Genomic DNA, 13,411 nt, shown 5'->3' with positions numbered 1-13,411 from the left:
GCCCCTGGCTTCACCTCTTGGTGCTCAGAGCTGTCAGAGGCTCGATCGATGACACGTGCCTGTGGAGCTGGCGTCAGGGGCTGAGAGCCCTGGTACGGTGGTTCTGTTAATTGATCCCAGAAGCCCCTGTCACTGCCAGGGTGTGCTTCAGCCGGCTCAGCAATGTTCTGACCACTGTCCCTTGCCTCGCCAGATGGCCTTCCCTCCTGCCGCAGCTGCCTCTGGGCTAGGCCAGACGGTCCTGACTGTGCAGGGCCTCGGCCCCTCCAAGCAGCTAGCTGCGCTGATCCCACGGCAGGGTGAGGGGTGGGAGAGCACAGACGAAGCCCTTTGTGGGTCCTCGTGTTCCGGCCACCCAGACAATGGCTGGATGGGTAAGGGGGACTCAGGGATGCTCAGGCCTTTAAAAGGCCCCATCCTGGGGCGCCTGGTGGCTCAGTCCGTTGAGCATCTGACTTCGGCTCAGGTCATGATCTCTCGGTTTGTGAGTTCGAGCCCCACACTGGGTTCTCTGCAGACAGCTCAGAGCCTGGATCCTGCTTCAGGTTCTGCGTCTCCTTCTCTCTCTGCCCCTCCCCCACTCACACACACACACACACACACACACACACACACTCTCTCTCTCTCTCTCTCTCTCTCTCTCTTTCTCTCAAAGATAAACATAAAACAAAAAAGGCCCTGTACTCTGACCTCTCTGGACCCAGCCCCACATTCCTCCGGTGGCCTCACTGGCTCCTTCCTCCTGAGGGCAGGGAGCCCCGAGATGCTGTGTATTGGGGGTGAAGCCAGGAGAGCTGCTGACACCCTTGACCTATTAGGAAAAGTCTGTGCGGGTGAGTCCTAGTGGAGAGAGAGAGATTCCAGGACCAAGTGACCAGGTCCAGAAATAAAAATGATAACTACGATGATAGAAAGCGAGCCCTGAGCTCCCACACCTGGGCCTCCTCAGCCTTGTGCAGTGTGTGACCCTACCTCCCGGGATACAGTGAGAAAGCCCGGAGAGGCTGTGGAGAGAGCTGATTCCGGGGCGGTCCGGCCCTGTGGCAGGTGCTCCAACCCCACAGCTCAGTGCTAGCGGGCTGGCTGTCTTCTCCCTGGGTTCAAGCCTGGAGTGGGAGATTGCAGAGAGCTTTAAGGTGCTCAAAAAAACCCCTACTAACGGGTATGAGGCTTCTTTATGGGGAGATGAAAATGTTCTAGAATTAGATAATGGTAATGGCTGCACAACCTTGTGAATATGCTAAAAGCCACTGAGTTGTACACTTCAAAATGGTGAATTTTAGGGGCGCCTGGGGGGCTCAGTCGGTTAAGTGTCCGACTTCAGCTCAGGTCATGATCTTACAGTTTGTGGGTTCAAGCCCCATGTTGAGCTCTGTGCTGACAGCTCAGAGCCTGGAGCCTGCTTGAGATTCTGTGTCTCCCTCTCTCTCTGCCCCTCCCCCGCTCACACTGTCTCCCTTTCTCTCAAAAATAAATAAGCATTAATTTTTTTTAAAATGGTGAATTTTATGGTATGTGAATTTTATCTAAATAAGACACAACAAAAATAAACAAAAAGTGCCTTGCTCAAACATTCTCTGTAGCCCCTGTCCGTGACCCCCAGGACAGAGGACCGAGTACACAGCACACACAGTGCATGCACACGCACACACACACACTTCTTCCCTGGGACCGAGTCTGCCATCTGCCCTTCCACCCCAGCCTGCCCTGCCCCCCCCCCCATAAGGGTCCTCCCAGGCCCTGGCAAGTGTAGTCCCCTCTGCTGACCATGTACTTGCATGCCTACTGTGTTCCCATCTGGAGCTAGACACTGTTCCCATTTTATAGATGAGGAAACCGAGTATCTGAGAGATCTAGCAACTTGCCCAAGTCCACACAGCTGACAATAGTGAGGCTGAGATTCAGGGCCCAAAAGTAACTTCAGAGCCCACAATCTGAACTTCTCTGCTCTGTTGCCTTCCGCTGTGGCCTGAATAGTGGGTCTTGCTGAGATGCCCACATCCTAATCCCTGGAACCCGCGAACGCTAGCTTATATGGCAAAGACTCTGAGGATGTGATTAAGGGTTTTTAAATGGGGAGATTATCCTGGTTATTAGAATCGCAAGTGTTCTTATAAGAGGGATGTGGGGGAGGTTACAGTCAGAAGGCAGAGAGCAATATGAGGCTGGAAGCAGAGAGACGTGAAGTTGCTACATTGCCCACTTTGGGGCAGGAAGGAGGGAGGGGTCAGGAGCCAAGGGATGCAGCTCTAGAAGCTAGAAAGGGTGACGAGGCAGATTCTTCTCAAAGACCTGGAGGGAAAGGGGCCCTGCCCACCCCTTGGTTTCAGCCTGGTAAAATTGATTTTGAATTTCTGGCTTCCAGAACTGCCAGAGAATAAACGTGCACTGCTTTAAGACACCCGAGCTTGTGGTAATTTGTTACCACAGCCCTAGAAAATTAATACACTTTTTGGGGCGCCTGGTGGCTCAGTTGGCTAAGCGGCCCATTTGGGCTCAGGTCATGATCTTGAGGTTCCTGAGTTTGAGTGCTTCATCAGGCTCTGGGCTGACAGCTTGGAGCCTGGAGCCTGCTTTGGATTCTGTGTCTCCCTCTCTCTCTTTGCCCTTCCCCTGCTCACACTCTGTCTCTCTCTCAAAAATAAATAAACATGCGGGGTGCCTGGGTGGCTCAGCTGGTTTAACGTCCACCTTTGGCTCAGGTCATGATCTCACAGTTCATGAGCCCCCCATTGTCTCTGTGCTGACAGCTCGGAGCCTGGAACCTGCTTCAAATTCTGTGTTCTCCCCTCTCTCTGCCTCTCCCTCTGTCCGAAAAATAAACTTTAAAAAAAAAAAACTTTTAAAAAATGTAAAAAAAGAAAGAAAATTAGTACACTTTCCCTTCTGGAAGGGTCTATTCGGCCTCCCGCCCGCCTGGTCAGGTGGCTCACCCTGCTCTGTGCTCCTTGTGGTTGCTTCTCATAGCTCTGACCCTGGGGGTTGCCGCTGCCACAGCCTCTGTGCTCACCCCAACCTTGACCTCTTCCCTCACTCCTAGCACTGACATCGCCAGGTTGGCGTCATCCTTCGGTTGCCCAAGGGTAGGCAGCTCTGGGGCGTGGCAGAGGAGGAAAGTGAGGCTCAGAGAGGGGCAGCAAATGCCCAAGTTTACTCGGTAGGCAAGGAGCAAAGCCAGGTTTGAACTTGGACCTGGCTGATTCTAAAGCTGGTGCTCCTAACAACTCTTCTCTCAGCGGATGCTCAAGAAATGCCCCTGAATGAGTGACACTCAATAAATTGTCCCTAAAATACAGGGAGACACAGAAACCCAAGGAAAATACATCATGGGAAGGCCGTGGGAGCCTCAAGGAGAGTAAGCCAAGCTTGAGCTAACCAAGGAAGGCTTCCTGAAAGAGGGGACCTTAAAAGATGAAGAGATTCCATGGGGCGCCTGGGTGGCTTAGTTGGTTAAGCGTCCGACTTTCGCTTAGGTCATGATCTCGCGGTTCGTGGGTTCGAGCCCCGCGTCAGGCTCTGTGCTGACTGCCAGCTCAGAGCCTGGAGCCTATTTCAGAGTCTGTATCTCCCTCTCTCTCTGACCCTCCCCTGCTCACACTGTCTCTCTCTCTCCTAGAAATAAATTTAAAAAAAAATATTAAAAAAAAAAAAAAGAAGGGATTCCAGACAGAATATCATGAGCTAAGGCCTGAAGACAGAAGGAGTGAGAGGGCAGAATGTGTGAGGTCCTTGGGAGAGCTTGGGGAGATGACACGGTCCCAGGTTGTGAAGGGCCTTGGGCACCAGACCGAGGCCTGAGGGGCACGCAGAAGTCGGGGAGCAAGAGAGCAAAGTCTCCTACACTGTTCTTTAGGAGGCAACTTGAGGGAATGGCTCTGGGGAGGCTGTTCTGTTTCAGTTGGAGGCTGCTGAGATTGGCAAACGTTTGGAGCTGGGACTGAGGCTGAGAAGGTGTGAGCTGGGGCAGGGGACCAGACTCTAGAGCCACCTTGGTGGGGAGGGGCCAAAAAGACCTGGTGATCTACTGGCCTCAACTGCCTGTGCCCCATCCGGTGGACAGAGGCTGGTTTCAGTAAACACAACCAGAAGTACCGGAGTGGAGCACCAACGTGGGGAGAAATCCAGGTGGCAACCCGGAGGAGGTGTCCTAAAGGCAACCAAGAGAGCAGATCAGGACTCAGGACAGAGGTTGAGGCAGCAGACACATGGTGAGGAGAAACTGGGAAGGCAGCGGTGGCTGTAGCTGCGGGAGGAATGAGGTAGTCAGGGAAGACATGCCAAGAGGTGACCAGTGCACCCATGGTCAAGGACTCTTAAGGAAAGGCCTTTTCCCTTGTCTGTTGCTGCTGCCTCAGGGTCCCAACCCTAGCACCCATCTGGGCCCATGTGAATTGGACCTTTCCTGGTGGGCTTCACTTTAGGGAAACCTGATAGCAAATTCTAAACCAATAAGAGCAAATAAATGAGGGGTGATTACCGGCAATAGAAGAGGGTACACCACAGGGTGCCTCCAAATAGCATCTCCTCCAGTACGTTTTAAGTGCTTTATAGGTCATTAACTACTTGACAGAGAGAGCCTGACACTTAAAGCAAAGAATTCTGCGCCTCTACCAGGGAAAATCAATCAGAAATGAAGACCGAGCATTGCTGATGTTAAGATGTACTGGGTGGGCAAACGGGGTTCGATTTACACATCATCTTAAGGCCGTCTCCATTGTGTGAAGTGGGGCACACTGGCATCTGAGGCTGTTTATACATCCCGAACTTAGCCTCCCCCGGATTTGTTGTTATTATTGTTAATGAAATATTTCAAAGACATGGAAAAGCACAGGGACGAGCTTAAATGTTTAAGCCTGCCACCTGACTCTGTCAAATAAAATATTACATCTACGGTTGAGGCACCCACTTTAAAAAAATGTTACTTGGGGCACCTGGGTGGCTCAGTCGGTTAAGCGCCCGACTTCAGCTCAGGTCATGATCTCACGGTTCGTGGGTTCAAGCCCCGCGTCGGGCTCTGTGCTGACAGCTAGCTCAGAGCCTGGAGGCTGCTTCGGATTCTGTGTCTCCCTCTCTCTCTGACCCTCCCCTGCTCACGCTGCCTCTCTCTCTCAGAAATAAATAAAAACATTTTAAAAAAAATGTTAGTTGCTTTTTTTCCTGTCTCTTCAAATCCTGTCTTCCAGCCCCACCTTTTCAGGGAGACCGAGGCTGACCACCCATCCCTGCCCAAGACATCGCTCCTTCCTCTGAAATCGGAGCGTAATTACTGCCTCTTTAATTAACTTGGCGATTAATCACCACCTGCTTGTGAAACAGCTTTTATTGTCCTTGTCCATCTCGCATGTGGGATGCGGGTGGGGGGTGGGGAGCAGGCAGGCAGGAAGAGGAGGGACAGGCAGGCTGCACAGAGTCTGCTGGAAGAAGAGGCGTGAGAAGACCCGATATCCAGAGGATCAGCTGGCTCCTGGCTCCATTTAAGCAGTTGCTAGTTATCAGGAACTGAGAGATGCTGGAGATAGGACCCCAGAAAGCAGTGGGCACTAGGAGGGTAATCTGCTGTTGCTGTTCCCCTCTGGCCAGAATATTCTTTCTTCATTGAGCCTTGTTGCAGGTTGAATTGTGTCCCCCCCCCCCCAAAAAAAAGATATGTTGAAATCCTAACCTGTGGATGTAACCTGATTTGGAAATAGGGTCTTTGCAGACGTAATGAAGTTAAGACGAGGTCATATTGGATTAGGGTAGGACCTGAAACCTACCAATGATTGGTGCCCTAATAAGATGGCCATGTGAAGACAGAGTCGCAAGGAAACTCCCTGTGTCACCAGCCCAGTTCCTCTGTCTGAGTTTCATTCACTTCCAGGATCTCGGGTAGCATTTCTCTGGCCAATGAATGCTCTCACCCAACTCCAGGAACAGCTCTGATACCTGCTTTTATCAGAGGAAGCCTTCTCTTTCCCACCTCAGAGACCACCCTTCAATCAAAAGGACCAGCCTAGGATGGGGTGGGGTTTCCCAAAGACTCCCTTCTCCCCAGAATAGCATGCCTGCTCAAGTCAGTTTCCCTGTGGTCCCCTCCCCCTGTCCCGACCAGAAAAATCCTCCCACATGCTCCCAAACCCTCAGTGGAGGGCATAGTAGCCTGGTTGGAACACAGTGCTTTTAACTCTCCCTGTGATTTGTAGGGGAGGAGGTCCCAGTAAGAGAGAGGACCCAGAATTTAACATGGAGCCTAGGAATGTCCCATTCATACTGCCAACCGCATACTCGTTCACTGAAATAATCTTCCAAACCACCTTTCACTCTAATCAATCTAATCCTTGGACATATGGGAAACAGAGGCCCTGACACTACACAAAACATCACTGTGTGGAGATCCGAGGTCTAGTGATGTAAGCGTGTCCCAGTATCAGCTCAGCCATCACTCCTTGGTGACAGCATTTCTCTGTTCGTCAGTCTCCCCATTCTTGAAGAAGAATGCTATCTTCTAGGGATGTTACCAGCCTTACAGACAGCTCTAAAAACCTGTGCGCACCTTTTCTGTTAATTCAATCAACACATGCGTTTGAGCACATCCTATATCCTGGGGATACAGTGGTGAGCACCACAAACCCTGTGTCCGGACCTCAAGGTGCTACCTATTTGGGGGGCGCCTGGGTGGCTTAGTCGGTTGAGCGTCCGACTTCGGCTTAGGTCATGATCTCGCGGTTCGAGGGTTCGAGCCCCGCGTCGGGCTCTGTGCTGACTGCCAGCTCAGAGCCTGGAGCCTGTTTCAATCTGTGCCTCCCTCTCTCTCTGACCCTCCCCTGCTCATGCTCTCTCTCTCTCTCTCTCTCTCTCCTAGAAATAAATAAATAAATAAAACATTTAAAATATTTAAAAAAAAAAAGGTGCTACCTATTTGGTAGCAAAGAGCAAAAGAAATACAGTTATTCTCGGGTGGTTAGGTGTTATGATGGGGTGCACAGAAGTTGCGATGAAAAGGCGGCGGATCTCAGGAGGGCTCAAAAGAGCAGCGGCGGCCGCAAGAAAGAAAAGGCAAAGAATGAAACCCGCAACCCCCACTGCCTGAGCCCCTTCTTCGTCTCTGCCAATCAGGCCTCAGCATCGCAGGCCGGCCGACCAATCAGGGCTGGAACAGGAGCGCTTGGAGCAGAGCCCCAGCTTCCCGCGGGAGGGCGGCTGGAGCCCGCGCGCCCCGCCCCGGCCCCGCCCCTCCTCGCCCCGGCCCCGCCCCCGCCCCGCCCAGGCCCCGCCCAGCCGCCGCTAGCCGCGCCCGCCTGGAGCCCCCCCAGGCCAGCGGCCGGCCGCTGGGGCCGAGTATTGTCCTAAAGGCCGAAAAGACAGGAGAGCGAGGAGATTGGGGGACAGCCGCGTGACCGGGAGAGGATTTACAATATTTTCTTTCGCTGCCGACAATATCGCAAAATGTGTGGAAGGGACCGCACGGCCAGGACAGGAGCGTGAGCGCGCGAGCAAGGTAAGAAGCCCCCGGCCGGCTTCGCGGGACTTGGGGGCGCCCGGAGACATCGCGGCACCCCCGCGCTCACTGAGCGCCTGTCGCGGGGTCTGCGCCCTAGGGCGCGCTCTGCGCCTCGTGAGACTTGAGCGGTGTAGACGCGGCCCGGGCGCCGAGGCATCTCCGAGGCGGCGTGGACGCGGCCCCTGAGCCGAGGAGCCCTCGGTGACCCGGGGACTGCCGTGGCGGCGTAGACGGGCGCAGGCGGTGCGGCTGGGGCGCCTCCGAAATCCCGACGTCGTCAAGGCTGAGGTGGACGGTCAGCGGTGAGACCGTGGAGACGCGGACTGTGACGGGGCAGCCTCCAGCGCCCGGGGGGCAGGAGGCGGCGCCCGACCGCCTGCAGGTGTAGACGCGCGCGGGAGGCAGCGGCGGAAAGTTTGCTGGAGTGCGCGCGGCGGGCGCCAGGGGCCGGGCGCTGGGGCCGGGGCGCGCTGCCGGCGGGCCCCCGCCGCTCCCGGCCGCCCGAGCCGCGGGGGACCCCCACGCCCCAGCCTCAGCCGCCGCAGCGGGCTGGGAGGGGGGCGCTGGAGGGAGACGAGAGGAGAGTGACTTGGAGCCTTTCGGACAGGTTCCTGGAGCGCCCGCGCTGCGCCCGCCGGAGCCCGGGGTCTCTCCATCACCTGGGAGGAATCCGAGGGGCAGAGGCCAGCTTGCCGACACGACGCGCGCAGAGGGGACTCAAACCCGGTCTGGTCCAAGCCCGGAGCCCAGCTCCTTCCCTCCTTCCACTTCTGCCTGAGTGAGGAGACAGGCGTGGTAGTGGAGGGCGCAGATGGGACCTGGGGGTGGGGGGTGGGGAGCATTGGGACCCCGGATCTGCCTCCGCTGCCTGTCTGTGGCTCCGGGCGGGCCCTCAGCGCCAGGTGCGGGAAGAAGGGAGGAGGGAAGGCCGTGATGGTGGGAAGGAAGAGTACTGGGCAGGTGATGCCGTTCCCCCAGCTACCCGGTGCCCAGGGGTGCTGTGCCCGGGGCAGACTGTCTCTTGTAGGGGAAAGGGGACACCCCAACCCAGTTTCTGCCACAGAGGAAAGGCAGCAGGGAGCCCAGAGGAGCAAAGAGATACCTGCACACTCAAGGTGCCCCTTGGGGTGGCTCGGTCCCAGCTCCCACTTCTCCTTGGGGACTTTTGCCCCCATTCGTACTCCTACACCCTCCTAGTCTCTGTGATTCCTCCACCGCTGCCCTTTACACATGTTGTTTGTTTGTTTGTTGATTGATCAACAAGTAGTCATCAAACATCCCAGGCATAGGCAACTCAGTGGTGAACAAGGCAGACCCAGTCTGGGACTTCCAGAGCAGGGCAGGGACATAGACGATGAACAATAGTCCAGAAGGGAATGGGGCGCGGGAATGGGAGGCAGCCTTGGGTGGGCATGAAGGAAGGCTTCGCTGGAGAGGTGACGGTGAGTCAGAGGGATTAATGCCTCCTCAACCTTTGGGCCCCAGTCACCTCCCCCAGGAAGCCTTCCCTGACCTCACTGACCTGACGCTTCACCTGTTGACAGGCTGTCATAGCCCGGGGACCACTCCCTCCATGGACATTTTTATGTCATTATTGGGTGACTGTTTGTTTCCCTCCATCAGATGTGAGTGTCACCAAGGCAGGACCTGAACCTCTTTTGGGGGCCGGTGGTAGACAGAATGAATAGAGGATGGGTAGAATTTCCCCAGAAAAACACAAGAAAAAATACCTCCGCAAGGTCAGGTATCCAGACGGCAGAACCTTTTCTTTCCCCTTCCCTGGACTGAGTCCTGGGCTCCACACCCCATCTGCAGTTCACAGAAACAAAGTAGAAGAAACCAGCAGGGAGAGGCTTGGTACAGATGGCCCGCTGATGCGCCAAGGCTGTTTCACTGGAAGGTTGGGGACCTGCAGAAAGGGGGGGCCTGAGGCTGTTCTCTGAGCTCAGGCCAATCTAGTCACTCTTCTGTCCCAGCTCTCAGAGGCTTGGTTTCCTTTAAATGCTACTCCGGAGAAGCTGGTGGCCAGCAGGGTCCCCGGGATGGCTACGGGACAGGGTCACAGTAACTGCCTGCCCTCCCCAGCCCCTCCCCCAATCTGGAGTGGCCAGGACCCTGGGCAGCACCTCCCTGACCCCAAGTCAGGCCTCTGGGCTGCACTTAGCTGTCCAGGTTACTCTCAGTTGCTTTAAACTCCTGCCTGGAAAACAGGACTCAGGCTTAGAGGGACCGACTCTTTATTTTTCCTAGTTTCTACAACTCAGTGAATTTCTCCCTCCCCTGGCTCTGTCAGACCTGCGCGCCTGGCACCTTTCCTGTGGCAGATTATGCTCTCACAGATGCCCAACAAAGCTTTTAGCCTCCCCCCCCCCCCCCCCCCCCGAGTCCCCTGCTCCCCACTTCAGGGGATTGAGCTGCCTCTATGCACAGCTAGAGATGAGTGTCTGCATGCTTTATTCGGGCTCTGGCAGGGACAGAAGAAAAGCGGCCTCCCCACCCAGCCAGCCAGCCCTCCTGACTGGAACTGCTTTAAAAAATTAATTTGCAATGATTTACGTCCTTCTGTTCTGTGGGGATCACCGGCATTTTAAATATGTATTTAAATCAGATTCACTGCTCCCGGTTAAATCTTAACTGCCCCCACCCTTCCCCACCCAGCCGAAAGACCACTGGATTTGGAGTCGGTGAAACTCGGAGATCCAGGCCACGTTCTGCTAATGACAAGCTGTGTGACCTTGGGTAAATTACTTAACCTCTCTGCACCTCCATTGGCTCCTCCGGTAACTGAGGTTAATGATAATCTTTCCCTCACAGGGTGTTGTGAGGATTAAATTAGATAACGTTCAGGGAAGAGCTGTGCAATGCCAGGCCTGTTTTCTGTTCCCCGGTCCAGGCTGGCCCGCTAATTAGCCTGGTGACCTTGGGCGGGCCACTCAGCCACTCCTGGCCCTCAATTTCCCCATCTGCAAAGCACAGGGGTTGTTCTAGAAGATGAGGCCACAGAGCCTCCTCACCTCCATCCCTGAGCGCCCCCTCCAACACTCACCTCCTCCGTCCCTCTGCTAGACACCCTCCTGTTAGCCACCCCTCTTTTACATCATCCAAACAGTCGTTCTAATTGGAGGGGGCCCCCTCCCCAGCTGTCTCTGCTCCAGGTCCCCTTCTCTGCGAAGCCGCAGGGTTTGGGCCCCAGGGAGCCTGCAGTTCTTGGCTCATTTTCAGGAGCAATTAGCTGTGATGTCACAGGCCTCGGTGGTGGCCTCAGTGGGCGCCTGTGCCTGAAGTCCGGACTGCGCTCTGTCTGTGGCCTGCGGGACGCCCCCGGGCCAAGGGGTCCCCATCGCCAGGTGTAGGGAGGGAGCTTCCCGGGCAAAGCTGGTTGCATCTCTGTACTTTATGACTCCTTGAAGCCCCGAGCCTCAGCGTAAATTAGTTCTACCTTGTGCTTTTGTTGGCACTGCCTGTTCATTGGAAGCGAGGGGCTTTGTCAGGAAGAACAAAGCTGTTTGGTGGTTTCCTGATTTGGGGGAAGCGTGCTCCTGGGGGCGGGCACATCGCTTCTCCGTGTCAGTCTCCGAGCCCTTGATTCTCAGACTCACTGGTTTTTGTTTGGGGTTTTTAAGTCCTGTGGCTTAAGAGTCACATATGTTTGTGTGAGTGTTGGCGAGGGGATTTCTTTCCTCCTTTTTGGCGTGTAGAGTGTGTTCTGTGGAAGCTAATTCCAGGGACTGAACTTTTCAAATCACTGCTTCAACAGCTTTTAAAAATCTGGACCTAGTTACTCCTGTCATCCATGTGTAAAGATTTAGAAAAAAAATTCCAAACCCGAGGGTGGGCAGCCTTGAGGATGTGCAGCCTGGCAGCACGCACTCGCTGCAGACCTGAGGTCAAACCTGAAATGTCGAGCGCCTCTTGGGATAGGAGCAGGGGGGTAGTGGGAGGGGGGAGGGCGGGGGGAGCATGGTCTGCTCAGTGCCAGACATCTGGATATTTAGAAAACATCTGGGTGGCTGGATTTTTCAGGTTTCTGCCTGACATTTAATATCACAAACATTGAGCCTGCCTCCCCCACCCCCCAAGCACACCCAGCCCCTTCCCCGCCCCCCCTTCCCTGAAGGGTAAGAAACATCCATTCTTTCCAATTCCCCAGCGTTTCCCCCCTACCGGAAATCTGATGGGCTTATGACATCATGGCTGGCTGCTGAGCGATGAAGTGGATGCCACAAAGAAATCCGACATATCAGATGGATTCTGAAATCAGTTTCCCTCTGGCTGCAGTAACAGGCGTGAAGTCAGGAGAATCTGAGCTTTGTCTAAGAAAAAAATAAAAAATAAAAAATAAAACTAAACCTTGTCCCATATTGAATACAATTTTTTTTTAAACAAACAGACCGTTTGGATATCATCCTATTTTAACAGAGATGCTGGTGTTTATGAAATGAAAGCGGCTAATAAATCAGACCTGAAGCTGCCTGCGAACGTTCTTTTTTGGCTGAGTTTTTGTGTGTCCTTCTTCACCAATGAAAGAGGAACTGGGAAGGGTTTATCTCCCTTCATTATTCAAATGGGGTCATTTTGGGGTGTTGGTTGGTTTGTTTTGAGGCCAATAAAATGCATCAGGTAAATTGCCGGTTTATATCTTTTCAGGAATCCATTTTTATAGAGTGACCTTGGACTTGACCTGGTCTGCGAACAGTGAATCTCCCTCTGCAGGTTTTTCTGGCCTGGAAAGTGTGAAGAGGAGGCAGTTCAGCCTGCTTTTCATTCTCCCCTCCGCAGGGCAGGGCAGGGCCAGGGGGGTTGGGGGGAAACCTCTCTCTAAGGACAGGCGGTAGGAGCAGACAATAAAGGGGCCTGTGCACGAGCCCCAGGCAGCCTGGGCGTAGGGGGACCCACTGTCTTCCTCTGTCCCCCCAGAAAGGATCCGAGAACTCAGAAAGAGCTCCAGATGAGGGACCCCTCCCCTGATGCAGGCCCAGACTAAAGGAAGCTCAGGGTCCCACGTGCCGTGTCCGCCAAGCCTCCAGCGCGGGCGTTTGGAGTCTAACAGATCTGGAGTGGAGTCCCAGCTCCCGGGTGGACAAGCTGGGGGACCCTGGACAAGTCACCTCACCTTGTAGTCTCTGCCCCTGTGAACTGACCCAGTTCCTGATTCTGGCCTGCTGGGAGAATCAGCAAGTGCTAGGTGCTCCGCTGATGCCCGGCCACTTTTTGGATTCCGGGGTCAGTCTCAGAGCCAGGGGAAGCTGGTGTAGATTCTGGAAGATTCTGGACTTTATATCCCGCTCTGCCAGCTTCTGTCTGCATCACAGTAATAGGACCAGCCTCATACCCGGGGCTGCTGTGAGGACTGCGTGGATGGCGATCACCGAGCATTAGCTGTTGTTGTGAGATGCGCCGAGCCCAGCAGGCGGGTTGCCATGGGGGCACCGTGGGGCCTGGGACGGGAGGGGATGTGTCAAGCTGAGCACAGGTGGGGGATGAGCAAGGACCGAATGGAATACTCCTCATCGCTCTGCACATAACTTTCCGCGGGTCCCCTCCTGATCTGAGCTGCGGGCACCGCACACTTGGGCCTTATACGTTCTTCTCTCCCCTGTTGGACAGTCCTCCCGGGCTTGAGGAGGCCGCCGTCTTTGGACGCAGTGCTAATAGGTTTAGGTCACACTTTCCAGCATCTGCCATCATTGTATCTGGGGCACTTTACCTAGATTAACGCATTTGATCCTCACACCAATCAGTGCAGGGGGCACAGTTATCATTCCTATTTTAGAGCCCACAACACAGATGTCAAGGATCTTGCCCAAGGGCACAGAGCCCAGACCGCAGCCAGGGCTCTGGCGCCTGCACTCATCCCCTTCACCCCTGCTTCACTGGCTCTGTTGAGGCTTCCTCCACTCACTTGTTTCCCCCACTTCCTGCTGAAGCCGG

General features: G+C 54.7%; 1 long non-coding RNA gene across 1 annotated transcript; it reads left to right on the top strand.

Annotated features, from left to right (window-relative positions):
- The first annotated feature begins 7,297 nt into the window (after positions 1-7,297).
- Positions 7,298-11,818, top strand: LOC120235065. Its single transcript, XR_005529290.1, has 4 exons — positions 7,298-7,477; positions 8,088-8,258; positions 10,139-10,219; positions 11,631-11,818. It is a non-coding gene; the product is annotated as an uncharacterized LOC120235065 (long non-coding RNA).
- Positions 11,819-13,411: the final 1,593 nt, after the last annotated feature.

Source organism: Hyaena hyaena, unplaced genomic scaffold, assembly GCF_003009895.1.
Source record: "Hyaena hyaena isolate Hyena2069 unplaced genomic scaffold, ASM300989v1 scaffold_4, whole genome shotgun sequence".
Lineage (NCBI taxonomy): Eukaryota > Metazoa > Chordata > Mammalia > Carnivora > Hyaenidae > Hyaena > Hyaena hyaena.
Note: the sequence above shows the minus strand (reverse complement) of the source record. Positions and strands in the feature narration are given on the sequence as shown.